This window comes from Tenebrio molitor, chromosome 2 (genome assembly GCF_963966145.1).
Source record: "Tenebrio molitor chromosome 2, icTenMoli1.1, whole genome shotgun sequence".
Classification (NCBI taxonomy): Eukaryota; Metazoa; Arthropoda; class Insecta; order Coleoptera; family Tenebrionidae; genus Tenebrio; species Tenebrio molitor.
Genome location: NC_091047.1, coordinates 21,731,577 through 21,749,144, shown reverse-complemented (window position 1 = coordinate 21,749,144; position 17,568 = coordinate 21,731,577). Strand labels below are relative to the sequence as shown.

Sequence of the window (17,568 nt, the reverse complement as noted above, 5' to 3'; positions counted from 1 at the left end):
ATTAGAGAGGTGCGCTTTTTGATCGCACACTACGTCAAGCCTATAACAAGTTTTCCAGTTAAAATTGCCATTCGCTGTCTAATAAAGCCAATAAATCTGCAATATTGGCGCGACACCATTGCAGGCAGGCGAACAACCGGATGGAGACATTTGCATTTTAAGTGTTTTCTGCACATATTGGCGCTGCATTGAACTCCCGTCGTACCAGACAAATCCGGGCAGGTTTTATAAGGGTAATATCGGCGGAATTGTGCGCGATTACCCAACTCCCAAACAACGACTATCCAAACGGTCTCAACAACGCCGCAATAATAATTTTACGTGAGCAAAGAAACGACCACAGACAATGTCTCGACGAATAGAATGGCCCCTTTTTAAATTAACAGGTTTGGGATCGGGGGGTTTACTAAATCCGATAAGCTGGATATTTATTCATCAAGGAAGGGGTGAAACTGGAAGACTTCATAGGTTATCTAGTTTCTCCATTACAACTGGAATGAAGGATTTTTACTCAGAAATAATGTAAAATGTTTTATAAATCAAGCACATTTATTGTAACTGATGAATTATCAAAAATTTCACAGATACGAGAAGATATAGCGAGAAAGATAATAATTAATATGTTTTTTGAAATTTGAAAAAAAAAAAACACAATCATGTGTCAGCGAATCAAAAGAGAATACAAGGTATGTTTTACTCTCCACAACTGGTAGAGCGTGTCGGAATTAACGGAACAATTTTATTATTGTACAGGGTCATTACAAATGATTGTAGTCGAAGCGAGCCATGCCCATGTTATGAAATTTTTGCCGCTCGATACAAACATAACTTTAATGTCGCGTGAACTGTCACTAGTGTCAATTGTGTGAACGGTGTGTATTCATTTATTCACATAACTTTGATCATTTTCATATGGAGCGGCAATTATAAATTTTACATTCAGTTTTCACGCCAACTTGGACTACAATCATTTATAATGACTTCTACAGAAGCACTCACTTGATTTTTTTATTTGCAATATAAAATTATTTTAGCTCTTAATTCCTAATCACACAATTTCAATATGTTTAAAATATTTTTTTAAGATGATTAAACAAGTTTTTAAAAGAACTAAACAATTAAAATTCTTTGTCAAGATTTACTGTCAATTGATAGTTATTTAAAGACTGATTTAAATATGCCATCTGTAAAAAAAATATCTCGAAAATCCAAATACAAGCTCCATTGGGATTGGACCATTTTATCAGATAAGAGGATTCTAACAAATCAACTTGACTTATTAGATTATTTAGAATCATATTATCAGTACGTTTAAAAAAGTTGCCGTCGAAATGATGAGTATAATAAACAAACTGTATCATTTTATCAGATAAAAGAATTATATGCCAATCTGACCTTAATGCTACCGATAAAACTGCATAATATATAGGTTCTTATAGATATTCCTGTCCCTGAACATTACTCCTGAAACAAAATACTTAAGTTAAAATTGTTAAGTATTTTATTTAAATCATATTATCGCGTGTTCAAATGAAATCCTGGGCTGGGAAGGCGTTGGAAACCGTCAATTGTTGTGCTTTTTTAAGACGTAAATTATTTGAAGAATGTTGACAGCTAACCTCACATTTAGAGCCTGAAAAATCTTTCTTTTTTTTTTCTTTCTTTGCAATGTTTTACATTAAAAAAAATAACTTAATGATTTCTATTCTCGAACCTTTGCTGAAAATAAACATGTTCAATTATGTCCCGATTAAACATAAACAAATGTCATTCATGTCAAATGGCGGGAAATTCAAACTTTACACTGTTCTAAACGGTTTATTTTCCCAACGCGTACTCAGCCCAGGATTTCATTTGAACGCCCGATATTTACATTAATCTAAAGGACTCTGCAAGAGGTTTACGAATAGTTGTTTGTATGTATTATTATTATATATTTGGTCAATAAATTGATCTGACTTGTACGTCGTATCAGAAGGTATGTGGTAAGATGAAACATAATAACACAATTCCAAAAAAAAGTAATCAAAGGATAAAATCACCATATGTTTAAAAAAATAGGCCAAGAGCTGCTGTGAAAAATAAAAATATCGAAAATTTGTGATGCAGCTTATTTCACACATAACCACAGACTAAGATTCATATAACCTAACTTTAATAAATTTGGAAATTACAGGGCCACTGTCAAATTTTAGTCACATAGGAACCGTTCTTAAATTGAAACCATTTTTCATTCCATCTCCAAGATCTGGTACATTTAGTACAATCATGCCGAAGTGCGTTTTTCACTTAAAAAATATTTGGCGTCATCTCATTACAGTTCGTTCAATCAGTAAAAATATTAAGTTAAATTCATAGAAAATTCCAAGAGAACGTTGCCGTAAAGTTTCTTGTTTAGGCAATTCCACGAAAATTTCGAGAAGATGATCAATTCTTATGTCCCCACACCACATTTTAGCATTTTGATTCTAGATAAAAATCTTTGCTAATCCAGATTAATGATCAAAGTTCAGAAGTCGGATGCCTTTCTCATCTGGTGTAAACGTTCTTGATAGTTAGAATTCAAGGACAATAAACGAAGAACGACCCTCGTATACAACCGGGTTCAGTAACCAGCATTTATCTCCCTGGGCTCCTCAATTTCAGCAACGCCTAATAATTTATGAATTCAAAGTTGGCAGTGCGGTTCGATTTTCTAAGAATATAGGAACCTGAGAGCACGCAAAGCTAAATATTTGTTTTCAACTCTCGTAATTGATTAGTTGCCATCTCCTCCACCTTTCCCAGACATATTGTAATGGAATCGTGAATTACATACGAGGAATGAAAAATTTTTGTCGTCCCAACGGTCTGAACTCCAATCATCCCAACGCATTAAAACTATAGTCGAATCCGCCGAATTTTTTGCCTCCGTTAATGGAGTGATCGATGGAAGCCTTCCGGCCAAGATAAGCGAGCTCCATCTCGCCGTTATTTAATTAAAATATTTCGAAATCAAATCATTCCACAATGAAGACGTTATTTTTTTGTATAATAGTGCCGCTGCAGCTCACGGTTTGTTTACATTATTTCCATCCGAATTAATTAAATTAGTCCGTGAAACTAATTAGCAATTAGTAAAACTCGAGCCTCGGGTGTGAAATATAATAATTTGTGCTTGATGTATTCTAAATTAGCAATTTTAATTAACTATCATGCTGAATTTCAAGAACAGTCGCGCCAGTCAATGAATTTGACTCATTACACCAAATTCATCTCGAATTGGGAAAGGTGTGCTTTCCAGCGAATTGCTGCCGGTTTATTGCTTGAGAATACACATACAGTATGTCGAGATAAATCGACGGCACGTCTTGCATTGATTCGTAAACTATACAATCGTGCGAGTTAAAACTAAGGTGGGCGTTTTGTTTCCCGAAGGCAAACGACTGTAAAAATAGTAACTTGTGAAGGAAGGTTAAGTTGCGTTTAAGAAGTTAACAATGAATAAGATCATAAACTTATTCAAGTTAGAAAATATTGAATTTATAACAAAGAAAACTTTATTATATCTTCGAGGTACTACTTGTTTCATACAATCATAATATTGTGCTTTGGTTACAAAATACATAGCAAATTCCTAGAACGATTTTATTGATACAATAGCCACAATATTATGATCGGCAGAAGTTTTATGATGATTAAAAAAATTGATTAGAATGAGAATGGAATTTTCGTTTGCAATTATGTGTTAACATCAAGAAGTAGATAAAGTTTAAAAAAGTCCGAAAAAATGCGTCCGAAAAAGTGCGCCCGAAAAAGAGCGTCCGAAAAAGAGTTACTTTTCGTCCGCTTGGGAGTACGTAAAATTACCTTTTTCATTAAGAGTGCATAAACACCTTTTGAAAGATGTTTTGCAAGGAAACCGTGAAAACGGTAAAAATTGCATCAACAATCTTTGAAAAATAAATGAGGCACTTTGTAATAAATGTCGAAAGCAGCTTGCTGGTGGCTCAAGCTTGAAACAAGGAGTCCACCGGCGACGTTCTCGAATTAATAAACTGGTGAAATATTTCGACATCATAACAGTGATGGCGGCGCGTATTATAGGACATATTTATAGACGGCACACCTCATAAAGGGCGCGATCGAAGCAGTTTACTCTTATTTTACGGTAAACCTATTAAATATACATTTATATCCATTTAGCGTCATAAAGCTGCCGCACTCGGACCATAAATATTGCATTACATCGCACTTGCTCTGTCCGACATTCGGCCACGAACACCTCGACAATATTGCCACGAAAATTCGGCTCTGAAACGCTATTAATTCATTAGAAACTTGCAAAACTTATCTCGCTTATTGTTCGGCGACAATTTATAGCTAACTCGTTAACTGCATTACACACTCATTACCGCAAACGCGCCGTAAACGGGAAAATCAAAGGGAACACAACTTGTATGTAAAGGTGTGCGTCGAGCAGATTTTTTCTTTTCCTGCTAATTAAAACTCGACTGACGCGCTTCTACCAAGTACACTGGAATTTATATTAAATGTCCCTCATTTATTTATAACTGCTTTTTGCAAGCTAAAAAAATACACTGTCAAAGTTGCACTTTCATGCAGGTGCAGAATCATCAAGAGCTGATCCTTGAAAGCAAAGCTTTTGAATAAAATTTTAATTATGAAAAGTTCCTGCTGCAAACTAAAGTGGTTAATTAATTTATTGTTATTACAAAACAAAAAATATCGGATATCGCTAGTGGGTGGAGCTCCGAATTTTAGAAAATTTTCGAAATTTTTTTAAACAACAGTTAAAAAGGGATGAAGTAACTCGTGTAGCTAAAATCCAAAATTTAAATATGTTCTGTCAGCTAAGGAACATTCAGCAGGATTTTAGGTTCATTACCCCAAAATCCTGAAAACATTTTTCTCACAACAGTCTTACTAAGGCTTTTTTTTAGTCCTGCCACTTGACTTTCGACGTTTCTGTGTTCAATAAAAGAGACAGATCCCTCTGATGACACAACATGAATTTAATCCTGTCGGCACAATAGATTTTTCATGAGTTTGTAAAGCGGATATGATATATTAAAAGAAAAAGACATGTCTCGAAAAAGACGAAAGAGAAAACGCCTATAAAAATATTTTATGGCGAGTTATCTATAATAGAAACAATTAACCCCACACGACTGCAATAATAGCAGTCATTTTTATAGCTACATCAATTTGGGTTAAATTCAACGTACGTGGATGATTTTTGCAATTGTTGTGGAGCTCAAACCAACGTAAATACAGTTGGCAATGTTTGTATTCGGGAATTTTAATTAAATCTCAAAGTACGATAATTCTTTCTTTGATCTTAAATAGAGTTCGGAAAAGAAGCAGTTGCGGCTCTTGGAAATTACTTATCTAAATTGGTACAAAAATTTACATATAAGAAAGAGCCGGTCAAAAGGAATACAAGGTAGAATACGCGACGGTGTTTTAATATTTTTATCCTTAGCTTAATTTCCTTTGAATGTTACTGAAAAATATTTATTGTGTATTTTTGCCTTCTCTTATATTTGTGAATGGAGTTAATGATTTCCGAGTCTCAGATCTGCTCTGAAGAAGCTAGCAGCATAGCTGAAACCTGCATGAGAAAAGACATTTACTTATAAACTGAGCTGTTACTGAAAATTAATCAATAAGAGAAACATTTTTTGTAATTTTTACTTGATAAAATACTCTGCTTGTGTAGAAAAGGTAAAAAAGTAAAGAGAAATAGAAGCAAATCTAGAAGATATGTACGTCTGTATGTATATATACCTTCTCCGCTTATAACTAGAGAATGTCTCAACAGATTTTGATGAGGTCTTCACAAATAGTTACCGTGTTTATTTAACGTTAGTTTTAATACAAAAATCTTTCACCATCTTGAGAAGGGCTAACTAATAACGAAAAACTTTCATATCAACCATTCGGAGCGGTTGGTCGACAGTTATGTGTCTACAAGGCATTCTAAATTATAATTCATTGATCTAAGTTTATGACATTCATTTGGAACATCTCAATAAAATATTATTAGTTGCAGAAAATACAATAACAGTCAATACTTGGACTCATCACACATCTTGATTTGCACGATTAAGACATAAAAATGTTAAATAAAGGAAGAATACTCACCCAGTAATCCGAGATAAGCTTCATTGTGGTATCTGAAAAATAATAAGACAAAGTTACTTATCATAATATGATTATAAATCGATTGTTTTTTGTTGTAATGGATATCGAAGGTGTTACAATTTCTGCAGTGTTGTGTCTGTCTGAGTGATTTCATTTTAAAAACTATCGATTTCATAGTTCAAAGTAGGTTATTTACTTGAGTCAATTAGGATTTAGCAAAACGTGACCTGAAACCGGCAACTAAATGGAATACTCGGAGAAGCTATGGGACCATTTCGGACAATGACGTCATCCGGCCCTCCGAGACCAAACCCTACCTTGACTCGATTGTTTTCTTATTTCTTATAAATTGTTTCGTTTCTAAGACAATCCCTCGGGGGCAAACTTTCATGTCAAATGATGTCTTTAATTTAATGCGTGGTATTTTTACATCGGTACATTCCTTATCTTCTTACGCAGTTCCCATCAGAAAGTTCCGAGATACCATCCGAAACCTGTATATGTTTCCTCGAGGATCAGTTCCGTTTTGCCGCCATCGATCAGCCGGCTTAAGGGCTCTCCGGAGGAGCGAATTTCTGCCCGGAGAAAGGGACGCGCCTTACGTAAATTGTGCGGTAATAATATAAAACATCAATATTAAGGTGGCCGCTGCCTCAACTACAATATAAACTTGAAGATATTGCGCGCTTTCTTAGTCCCGGAGTTCGGAAACGGAGTGGGTCCTTCAGCCGCTTCGTTGACAAGTGCCCTTAAGAGGAGTTGCGTAACAAGTATTGCTATATACACGCCCTTTGCCCATTATTACGAGGACGATGCATGGATTCTTTACCTCATTATTTCACCCACTTAATTTCTAAACAACTTTCTGCGTTTTTATTTGCTACCTTATAAATGCTAGCGACAAATTTTCCTAATAAAACTTGTATACTCCGCCGAGGCTAACTTAATACACAGCCAAAGAGAAATCGTAAAAATAATTAATAATACACCACTTGCATGCTACGAGAAGATCATCGTTTTCAATATATTTTATAGCCGGATCATTCTTTCTCACAGACAATGGATGTTTAATAATTTTTCTCTTAGCACTACATTTTTTTTACAAGTGGGATGCGTACACACACGAGCGCGGCGAAAGTTGTAATTCCACAAGTTAACATGTTGACTGTCAGAATGTATTATTTACAAATCCAAGTTTCGATAGGTAAATTGTGATTTATTTATCGGGTGTTCATTTAAATTTATCCTCAAAAGGGCCGATTGTGAACGCACCGCTCCTCAGTCTGCATAGTAAAAACACAAACAACACAAAAAGTGAGGTTAGATTTAAACAGCTGATCCGTGATCTGTAATCCGTGGTGCGTTCACAATCGACAATTTAAATGAACACCCGATATAAGCTTGTAAAAATTAGAGACTGGAAATTCTCTTTGTTAAACCGTAGATCTTATGACTTATGAATCACAAGGCCATTTCAAGTAATAAAAGTGCAACATATTTTTATTTGTTACATTACATTCTACCTAATGCATTTGTGCTTTCTCATTAATTCGGCTGCAACGTAAAATCGCAGTGAACGTAATGAACGCATTTCGTTGATTTTCAGATTTTTATGGTTTTTAGAAAATATTTAAAGGTTAATAAAGGTTAATAAATTCGTTAGTAATAGCAGAGTCGATGGGTTAGAGGTACTGAAACCCTGAACAAACTTTTTGTTAGTATTGTTTATGGTTTTATTGGAAATCCTTGAAAGTTTGCAGAGTAAATACGAAAAAAATTTCACTCCAGACCTCCACTAGTTCTTGCCAGTCAATTTAACCTTCCACTAATTTTTGCTCATAATCAGTGATCAATAATTTAATGAATATATTTTCTCCTCCTAGTTAAAATTTAATTAACAAACGTGAAGTGAATTTTTTGTCTACGTTCCCTTTTCTAAATTAATAGACGAGTTTCTTTTTTTACATTAATTAAAAATTATTAAATCTAACACAAAACGAATTGGCTGATATGAATGAATCTACGAATTAACTTTTCTTTTTTCCAACGAAATATTGTAAATGCATATTCTAAATAATAACAGAGAAACAAAGTTTACAATTTAATAATATACAATTTCATCAAAAATAAATAACTTAATGACTACATAACAGAAGTAGAGCCTTCAGTATCTGTACATTTTACCGGTATTAACTGAAATAATTCTGTATTATGTTGAGAATTTTGTTTGCCAGAACTTTGCTTGGTTCACATGTACGAGTACAGCATCCTACCATTAATAATTGTATAAACAATAATATTGTTTTCCAACATAATGGAGCAGACTCAACATTTTACAGGGTATTATTTATAACATAAATTTCGTATAAAATTTTGATGCAGAGCTAAAAAGTGAAGCTTAAAAACTTGTTTTAAAATAGTTTTAGCCGCACATGTTGAATCTGTTCTAATTCTCTACAATTTAGTTAAACTCAAATGATGTAATTGTGCTTGTATCGAGTCAACTAACATATTTTATACTAACTATTTGGTTATTACATTTGTACTTGTTCCATAAAATAACAGATTTTCTCAGCGAAAATAGTTACTTTTAAATGCATATCCTTCAAAGACAACTATGCATTCTTGTTGGATATTCAATAAAAGAATGATATCAATGCCACGCCCCGTGCTAGAATATACTGAAATCCACGGCTATCGGCCAATCACATCCCTCGTATTTTCATTCTACAACGGCAGATCGCCAATCGAATGCTTTTGTAAACAATAAGTCGCGCATCCGCTAAACGAAGCACAATTTTAATTGTCAAATATTAAAAATCAAATTAAATTCAATTTTCATGATTGTTAGTTCTTAATATAGTCGTGGAGAAAGTATAGTCTTCAATTCAACTCGGATGATTCCACCACTCGCTTACGGCTCGTGTTGGAATTTTCATTCTCTTGAATCATAGCCATCATTATACAAAAGTATAAGTACAACATATGTTCTAGAGCTTAAGATACAGTCGTAAGCTAAAAATTATTTTGCTATTTTAACTCTTGGATTACTTTGCCCAAAAATCAGTGAAGAGTAATGTGAAATATTCCATCAAGGTCGAAAAAATGAAAATAAAATGACAAAGCCGTTAAAATGTAAATATGACGACAAGTTATCGTTGGAATCTAAAAATGAACGTGGGTTTTTATAAACTGTGGAAAAAGTAGTGTGGATGTGATCGTTTCAATAAAATAAAAACAGTCGATTTAAATATTGCAGATATTGAGATATTTTCTTTTTTCTCCAGTTGTATTTAATCCTTGCATGGTAAAAAAAAAGGTACCTAGACATTCTGTAGGCAACGATTAAGCATTTTAACCTGAAATATTTAAAATTAAAATAAAATATTACAATAAATAATAATTTCACGACACATCTTTTCTTAATAAAAGCCTTCCATCTCAAAATCTTGTTGTTTACATTTTTATTTGATGTTATAATTAATTAGAACAATATAAAACAATTTTTTATTTGTCAAAAAAATTATCTACAAAATAGGTCAACCAAATCAAAAATTAATCTGAAATTTATCAAGACTGATATCTGATATACAATTTTTTGCCTCCAATACCACTCAAACAATTTAGGAACTTGCTCAATAGAAAACCTTTCATTTCATTGGTAATAAAATATAAATTCTCCTAATTTAGCCGACAAATTTAATCGTTTCGTCACAATGTTTCCCAAGCACAAGTCATGTAAAGTGTAATAATTTTATTAGCGACAGGCACGCAATCCATACATGCATACGCACATTGCGTGTGGTTTGTTTACGTTCCCGTACACTGAAAAATAATCGTTAAGTCCCGCTTCACCCGAATAATTCCTTCAGGCCCTTCCTAAAAATATTCACTCTAGTGGTATTTCACGAAATGTGGAGTGTGTGCAGCTGCACCTGTCTGCCATCACGTTATTTTTTGTACCGTCAACGAAGCGTGAAACTCGAACAATTTTTAATCGGCGATTAGCGTCCATCATCGCTGTTTATCGAACGCACATTATGGCGGATGCGCCGGGTTATAATTTACATATTCGCTAATCAACCGGATTTACTACACAAATTAACAATCCAATTTCTCGATACGGGGCTAGATAAGTTGTGTTGATGGGGAGTTACCGCTTTCAATAGTCCAGATCCTTTGGACAAACTAATGAACGCGAGCGGCTCCACAGGATCGCGTTTTTAAACCGAATCGATATGCAAAAGAAAGAGACGACAGACATTTTGTGCGTTGGGAAAGAGGGGAAAAAGCTCATAACAATACGGGCATGGGTAATAAGCTTGCATCTAATGACCCACATTACAGTCGACCAGAGTGGGAAAAGTCCCAACAGGCCGCGCTGCGGAAGGGTTTAACGCGGTGGCCGGCTCTATTATTGCATTATACAAATTGATTAACTGTTATTTAAATCTCGGGTTAGGTTAGCAGGTGTTAATTATTTTATGCATTTTGGCACCCCGAGATTACGAGCGTTAATGTTCAGCGGACCGGCAAAAAGTCTCATTTTAGATGAACATTTCTCCCATAATTGACCCAATTATCAATCGCCGTAATGGCCGGCATAAAACAACGTGCTAAAACGGTTTATTACCGTAATCGCAGAACCAGAAAATATAACCTGCAAAAAATTTATTATGGGGAAAGCTGTCAATGTACTGCGCCTTGATTCAGTTGCAATTCACACAACCAACACACATAACTAATGGACAAAGAAGAAAACTTAAAAATAGTTCAAACTAAACTACCCGAAAAGACAATAGTATATTATGTTATTAGGAGCAAAAATCAAGTTTTATGTACTGAGGCTGCCGAACTTACAAATTCTTGACAATGCTAAAATAAACTAATTAATTTCTTATTGTTCTTCAAAACTTTAAGCAAATGAAAACTGTTAATTTGTCCAAAATAAATAATTACTTATAAATTATAATTTCCACTATTTTGGCACGTATTCACACGTATAGCTAGATGAAGTTGTAATGATCTTGGATTTATGGTGTTGCAGAAACTGTGAACAATTTTGGTAGTGCACAGTTTGATGTTCAATTATAGTCTGCATGGCGGAAACCAACGATAAAGCTGTTTGCGACTATAGAGTTAGAGGCGAATGGCTTACAAGCTTGCTGATCATTTACATGATGACATGATTACGACGACGTGATTACTAAGTCAACAGAGCAATACCTAAGTGTTTTATACACAAACAAACAAACAAACATTATGCGGAAAAGCGTTTTTAACTTCATAACACAGACTAATGGCCCCGTGAACACCCCCGAGCTAAGCATGCATGAAATCATCAAATTGCGGCGTTAGTGTAAATGTTTGCATATAATTATTGGCAGTACGTGGACTTCAATGATATAATCATAATTTGAATAATGAATACTAAAAACACACAATTTGCTTCCGTATTTTGATTTGAATTTTTTAAAAGCCAACACTTTATTTAGCACCAGATTTTAATTTTATTTTTAGATTTTGTATTTGCATAGAATATTCTACCCACCAACAAATAATTGTATTCCATGTTTTGCTTTAACAACCGGTTAACGATTGCATTGCGTCTTTTGATTTTAAAATTTATATTCAACAACAAATAACTGCATATGTATTATTCTAAAATAATGGTATATTATTCAATTAGTAGGTAATAAATATTACACACGATTAGAAAACAATACTTTATCTACGACGTAGGATTTTATCATTTTCACTATCAGAATTTATTTATTTTTTGGAAATGAAATTTTGTGGAGGTATTATTCGTTAGCTAATGAATAGTATTACTTTACAACATACAATGGCTTATAAGTGTGTCCAAATTAAAAATCTCTGTATTACTTTCATCATAAATGTGTTTAACAAAAATGCAACAAATACAAGATTCTAGCAAAAAAAAAATTGTTTAAAAAAATTATTTGACATAATAAGACTGTGTTTTACCATTTAATGTTCCTGACCAGGAAGCAAAAGACTAGGAGCATTTCGCAAGTATAGTCAGCTAAGATGCATGTGATTTAGTAACAACGAAGTACTTTGCTGTCTTAAAAAATTGTAGATTATGTCATTAAGAGTAGAAGTGAGTCTTTTTGTGCTAAGCGCAGAGACCGAGACGTAGTCGAGGTCGACAACTAGGGGAAGCACAAAAAGACCTTCTAGAATTAGGATCTTTTCACTTAGTAGCCACATTTATCATCATTATTTCATATTGCTTAAATATTTAGTTTCTTACATATTAATATAGTATTATTTGGGCGTCGGTACTACTTCGCATATGAGCATGTTCATTTAAATTTATCGGGTAACGAAACAAGACTCCTTTTTTCTAGGGAGTCAAACAGGATCCGTTATATGTATAAGCGACGAATATTCAAATTTTAGTGGCACAGGTACACGTCTAGCTTTCTACAAAACAATTCGTTTGGAAGCTTCAAAAGGGAGCTCGGAGGTACCATGCATAAAATTTAAACTTAATTAAAGTACGTCGGAAGTTATCGATGCGGGCAATAGTTATCAGTGTAAATTTGTATGCAACAGTTAAATGCGGCGGTGCACACATTTTTTGGTGGATTGTTTGTAGAAGCCACAAACTATTTAATCAAACGTATAAAACAGAGCAGGAACAGTGGATGGCAGGTGGGGTGTCGGGGCCGGCGAGAAACTCTGCTAACTGTTAATTCGGTAAAAGCTTTCCTATAGCGGCTAAATGCGACTGCGGAATAGCGTTTGCGTTAGAAAAACGACACACTTTATCCACCCTAACCTCTCTAAACAGGACACAAAAAAGTCCTTACACAAACGAGATATCCCGGGATGTTCGAAAACCGTTCAGACAGTTTTACACGGTAACAGGATAAGTGGGTGGCATAACTGGGAACATATACAAAATGGGACAAAATGGGACCCACCCGCCTTGTCTCATTGCTCTGGTAAATATGCTTTCTGTGATCATATCAGCGAAATGCGCCTCTGCCCAATGAAACGAATAATTTAATATGAGTTCCGTTATCTCGGCACACACACCAACTGCATTTTGTTCGCCGATATTTGGAAAACTTTCCCTCGACAAATGTTAGATCATCCGGAAACTTGTTTAGCTCATGCAAATAATGACGACTGCGCCGCCAGCTAAAAACATGCACGCCACTGGCAAAAAAGGGTGATGGCAGCTCTTCAAACGGGTTGCGGTGCTAATGAAAATTTCTGCTCCTCTTTATCCCAATATTTGATATCTTGATGCTAATCCACCAAAGATACATAAATTAATCGGACAAAATCTACACAAAAATTAAATACTTAAATATCGCGCGTTCAAATGAAATCCTGGGCTGGGAAGGCGTTGGAAACCGTCAATTGTTGTACCTTTTTAAAGCGTAGATTAATTGGAGCATGTTGACAGCAACCCTAAAATTTAGAGCCAAAATTTTTTTCTTTATATAATAGAATAATGTAACGATTCCTATTCTCGAAGCAAATATCTAAGGGCACCCTTTGCTGAAAACAAACATGTTCAATTATGTCCCGATTAAACATAAACAAATGTCATTCGTGTCAAACGGCGGGAAATTCAAACTTTACACTGTTCTAAACGCCTACTCAGCCCAGGATTTCATTTGAAAGGAGTAAAAAATATAGCTGGAGGAGTGTTTATCACTGACATTGGTGGCGCAAAAAATGTGGTTTATTCCCATTGATTTATTTTCTCATAAGTAAAGTAAATGCCAGATCTGTAGCAAAAACTCAAACAAGAACTAAAGAGGAATAGATGTAATGAAGATATGGATGGAGTAGATAGATAGTAACTATAGAAAATAATTATTTGAGAATAATTTGTAACAATAACGTACTTGCGATTTATGATAGTTTTGATTACTCGGATAACAGATGTGATTTATGGCGACTTTTTAGTTTCTCTAACAATTAGATGGACGAATGTCAGTGTGTTTAAGGCCATGGAAACAAAATTAAAATTCAAGCAGAATTCAGCTGTCCCTCAGGGTTCTGTGCTCGACCCACTCTTGTGTATTAATAATCATACACTTTATAACCGGTTCGTAAATCACTCTTTACGCTGGTGATCTATCCTAAACTGTTTTATTTAATTTAACTACCGGACCGGTGATTGTGAAGAACTGCTGCGAAAAACATTAGCAATGGTGTAAATTTAAAAATTAAATTCTTCACAGTCCAGAATATTTGCGACATCTTGAAATCTAGTCACAATCAAAATTCTACACACTGAGGATTTTGAGACTCATTTTTAATGTCTTTTTGAACATGAGTAAATTTTTATAAAAAAATATACATATTTATAGATATTCCTATCAAGCGATAATATTTTTTTTAAAGCACTGTTTTTATATTATTATTTGTTTTGCTACACGCCCACATTTTACACGGTTTATAGACAATACTGAAATAAAAAAATATATATTGTAGAATATACGAGTATACGAGTAGAGCAATAGACCGAACAAATACAAAAATAAATTTTAATACTTTCACAAGTATCCTCGGTCCTAAGCAGAAGAAAACCCAAAGAAATATCGCGGTGCTTTTACAATACAGTTTATAACTGATCATTCATCTCATCTATTTGATAAATTAAACTTTATAAAAAATATGGACGTCAGATCTAAAATAAAAAAGATCTTGCATCGCCAAAGAATTTTAGCAAACTATATATTGGATGTTCATTTAAATTTCTCCTCAAAGTAGACGTCGAAGAGTCGATTGTGAACGCACCACACGTCAGTCTGCGGACTAAAAACACAAACAACGCAAAAAGTGAGGTTAAATTTAAACAGCTGATCAGTGATCTGTAGTTCGTGGTGGGTTCACAATCGACTCTTCAACGCCAACTTTGAGGAGAAATTTAAATGAACACCCGAATTAAATCACTTAGGGTATACAGTTTTCATAATTTTAAGCAAAAGCTGATGTCAGTTATTCCACATAAGGATGTTTATATCATACTAAACGACTTTTATGAGGATCCGTTTCAAAATAATATTTCTATAAATGTCACATTATCTGAAAGTAAAGTAAGGAATGAATGAATACTTTAAAACGTGTAATAACCCGCGAGTTCTGAAAAAACACGTCTGGGGATTATAATTCAGTGGTCTTGCAGATACCGAGCAAGGACGATACGTGAATTTTGTGTGAGACGATATAGTAAGGTCGCTAATTAAGGCCGCACGCCACTGTGTTCCCAACGAGCCCCATTCACTGCAATTTGGAGTTTGTTTTTCCGACAATTATACAGTGCCAGCGCGAGTTAATTCGGGATGAGCTGTTTCGGAAATAAATGTAAACTCTTACATTACGTTGATTGGTAGGCTGCACTTTAATTAACGTTATAAAATTTAAATTACATCAATTTCCATTACACAGAAGACTTGGCTAGTAAACATGTAATTGACAATTTGGTAAACATAATGATCCGGCCGAACCGTTCCCCCAATACCGAGATAATTTTCAAAGAGAGGTCCGCAAAATATTTCCCAACAAAAGCAAATATTTTAACTGTTTAAATCCATTAGTACATTAGCACGCCATTCGTGCACCAGATACATGAATTTATAACAAACTTTTCAATTATGAAGAGTAATCCCGCAAGGGAAATCCACGAATAAAATTCTACACGGTGTTCGTCTAAAACCTGTAAAAAACCGTCCGACGGCCTAATGCCGGAATGAATTAATTCCGGCGCACCCTCGCACGCTGAAAACCGAAACCTGCTCCAATCTTTCTCCGGAAAAGGGGAAGCAAACAGTGTTGCCAAATACGCGTAAGTGAATTGCGGGAAATCTGATCATACGGAGCCGAGGAGCACGGAATTTCAGGAATCGCTGAAAGATCCGGATGCATCGTGTTTATCCAGCATTGTGGCCTTTCAGCAGGAAGAATCCAATTAATTTTTCATCGGAAATCTGCAATTTGTCACCGTTTGAGCCGTTTTAATCGACTCTTCACTTGCGATTCGGCTCGACTGAAAATAAACTGTATTGTGCAATAAACATTTCAATCGCAACCGTACCAGCATTTCGGAGAACAGAGGGTGTTTAATTATGTATTCGCGTTCGCCCGCATAACAGATACATTTTAATTAAATTTGGAAAAACGTGCATCACCGGAATACGACAAATCGGCGAGAAATAATTTTTCCGGCGTGCGTCATATCGACGCCGATAAAAAAGTCAATATTCCGGGGGGGAAAATGTAATTTAGTGGCAGGTGAACGGTGTCATGTGTGCACAGACTCGCTATCACACTGTTATCACGGCAAACAAAGAACCGCAAGCATCTGCCCCACGCCATCATGACTTTATTATAAATAACAAATTAGCGATTTAATAAAATCCGGCGACGGTAGATAAGACTGGGGTTTGTCGAGACGCCCGGTATAAAAACAACCCTTTATTAAATTAGAGACGGAGCGTGCCGTATCGGAAAAACTAAGTCACGCGATAATTCAATGATCAAAATTTAATTAAGGCAGCTTAAAAACACGCCGGACCTGATCAACGGGCCGCCTCGACGCCGCCACGTGCCCGCGCGGGCCGCGAAGACGAGCGTGAGCGCGCGGTAGGAGCGCGTCGAATTTCCGCGTGAATTTAGCGAATAGGAGAGGGCACACTGTCACTCCCTGCAGGGTTCCACTGGCACTTACCGGGGCAAAGTCCGTCGTCGAAAGTTAGCAGGAGTCGGTGCAGTCCGTTGTTGAGGCCTCGGAAGACGCACGATCAACTGAGACGGCAGAAAGAGCCGGCGCCCGCCACACCCCAGTCGCGGCTACGGCGCCGGCGCCGCCCCCACTTTTTCACCCCCAAACCTACAAACTCCGGAAAATTTAGAAATGCAGGTGTACTCTCGAAATCCTGCCATTAATTCGGACCGAGAGCAGGAGTTGGTCGGAGGGACGGGAGCGGCGACGCCGCCCCCGTCCACAGTTCGGCAATTTGCACACGTAATTCCGGCGAATCTAATCCGCGGAGCGTGTAATTATCGCAAGTATCGGCATTAAAGGACCTCATGCTGATGCGGTAATCATAGAAATGCTCATTGAAGTCGACTTGCAGGACTCGCTCCTGCAGATTATCCTGTTGCGCTGTTTGCGCCCGCTGTTACCGAGGAAACGCCACTTTCGTGGGAGCTCGCCCGCTTTCGCACTTTTCCTCGGCTTTCCGCCAAGAGGAAACCGTACCAAAGGTGAGTTAATCGTTACTAATACCATGGGCATTATTATGCTTAATTGGGCTCTCGATATTATTTAGCAGCTCCCGAAGCGAGGCCCCCAACGAAAATATGTTCCAGACCCCGAAACGGAGATCCGGAGAACTTCTAACGAACAACCCTTCATTATCCGACTCG

General features: G+C 35.8%; 1 long non-coding RNA gene across 1 annotated transcript; it reads right to left on the bottom strand.

Moving 5' to 3' along the window:
* Nucleotides 1–819: 819 nt before the first annotated feature.
* LOC138124839 (uncharacterized) lies at nt 820–16,960 on the bottom strand. The gene is made up of 3 exons (XR_011157296.1): nt 16,868–16,960; nt 6,148–6,179; nt 820–1,464 (listed from the first exon to the last, which is right to left on the bottom strand). It is a non-coding gene; the product is annotated as an uncharacterized lncRNA (long non-coding RNA).
* Between the last annotated feature and the right edge of the window lie 608 nt (nt 16,961–17,568).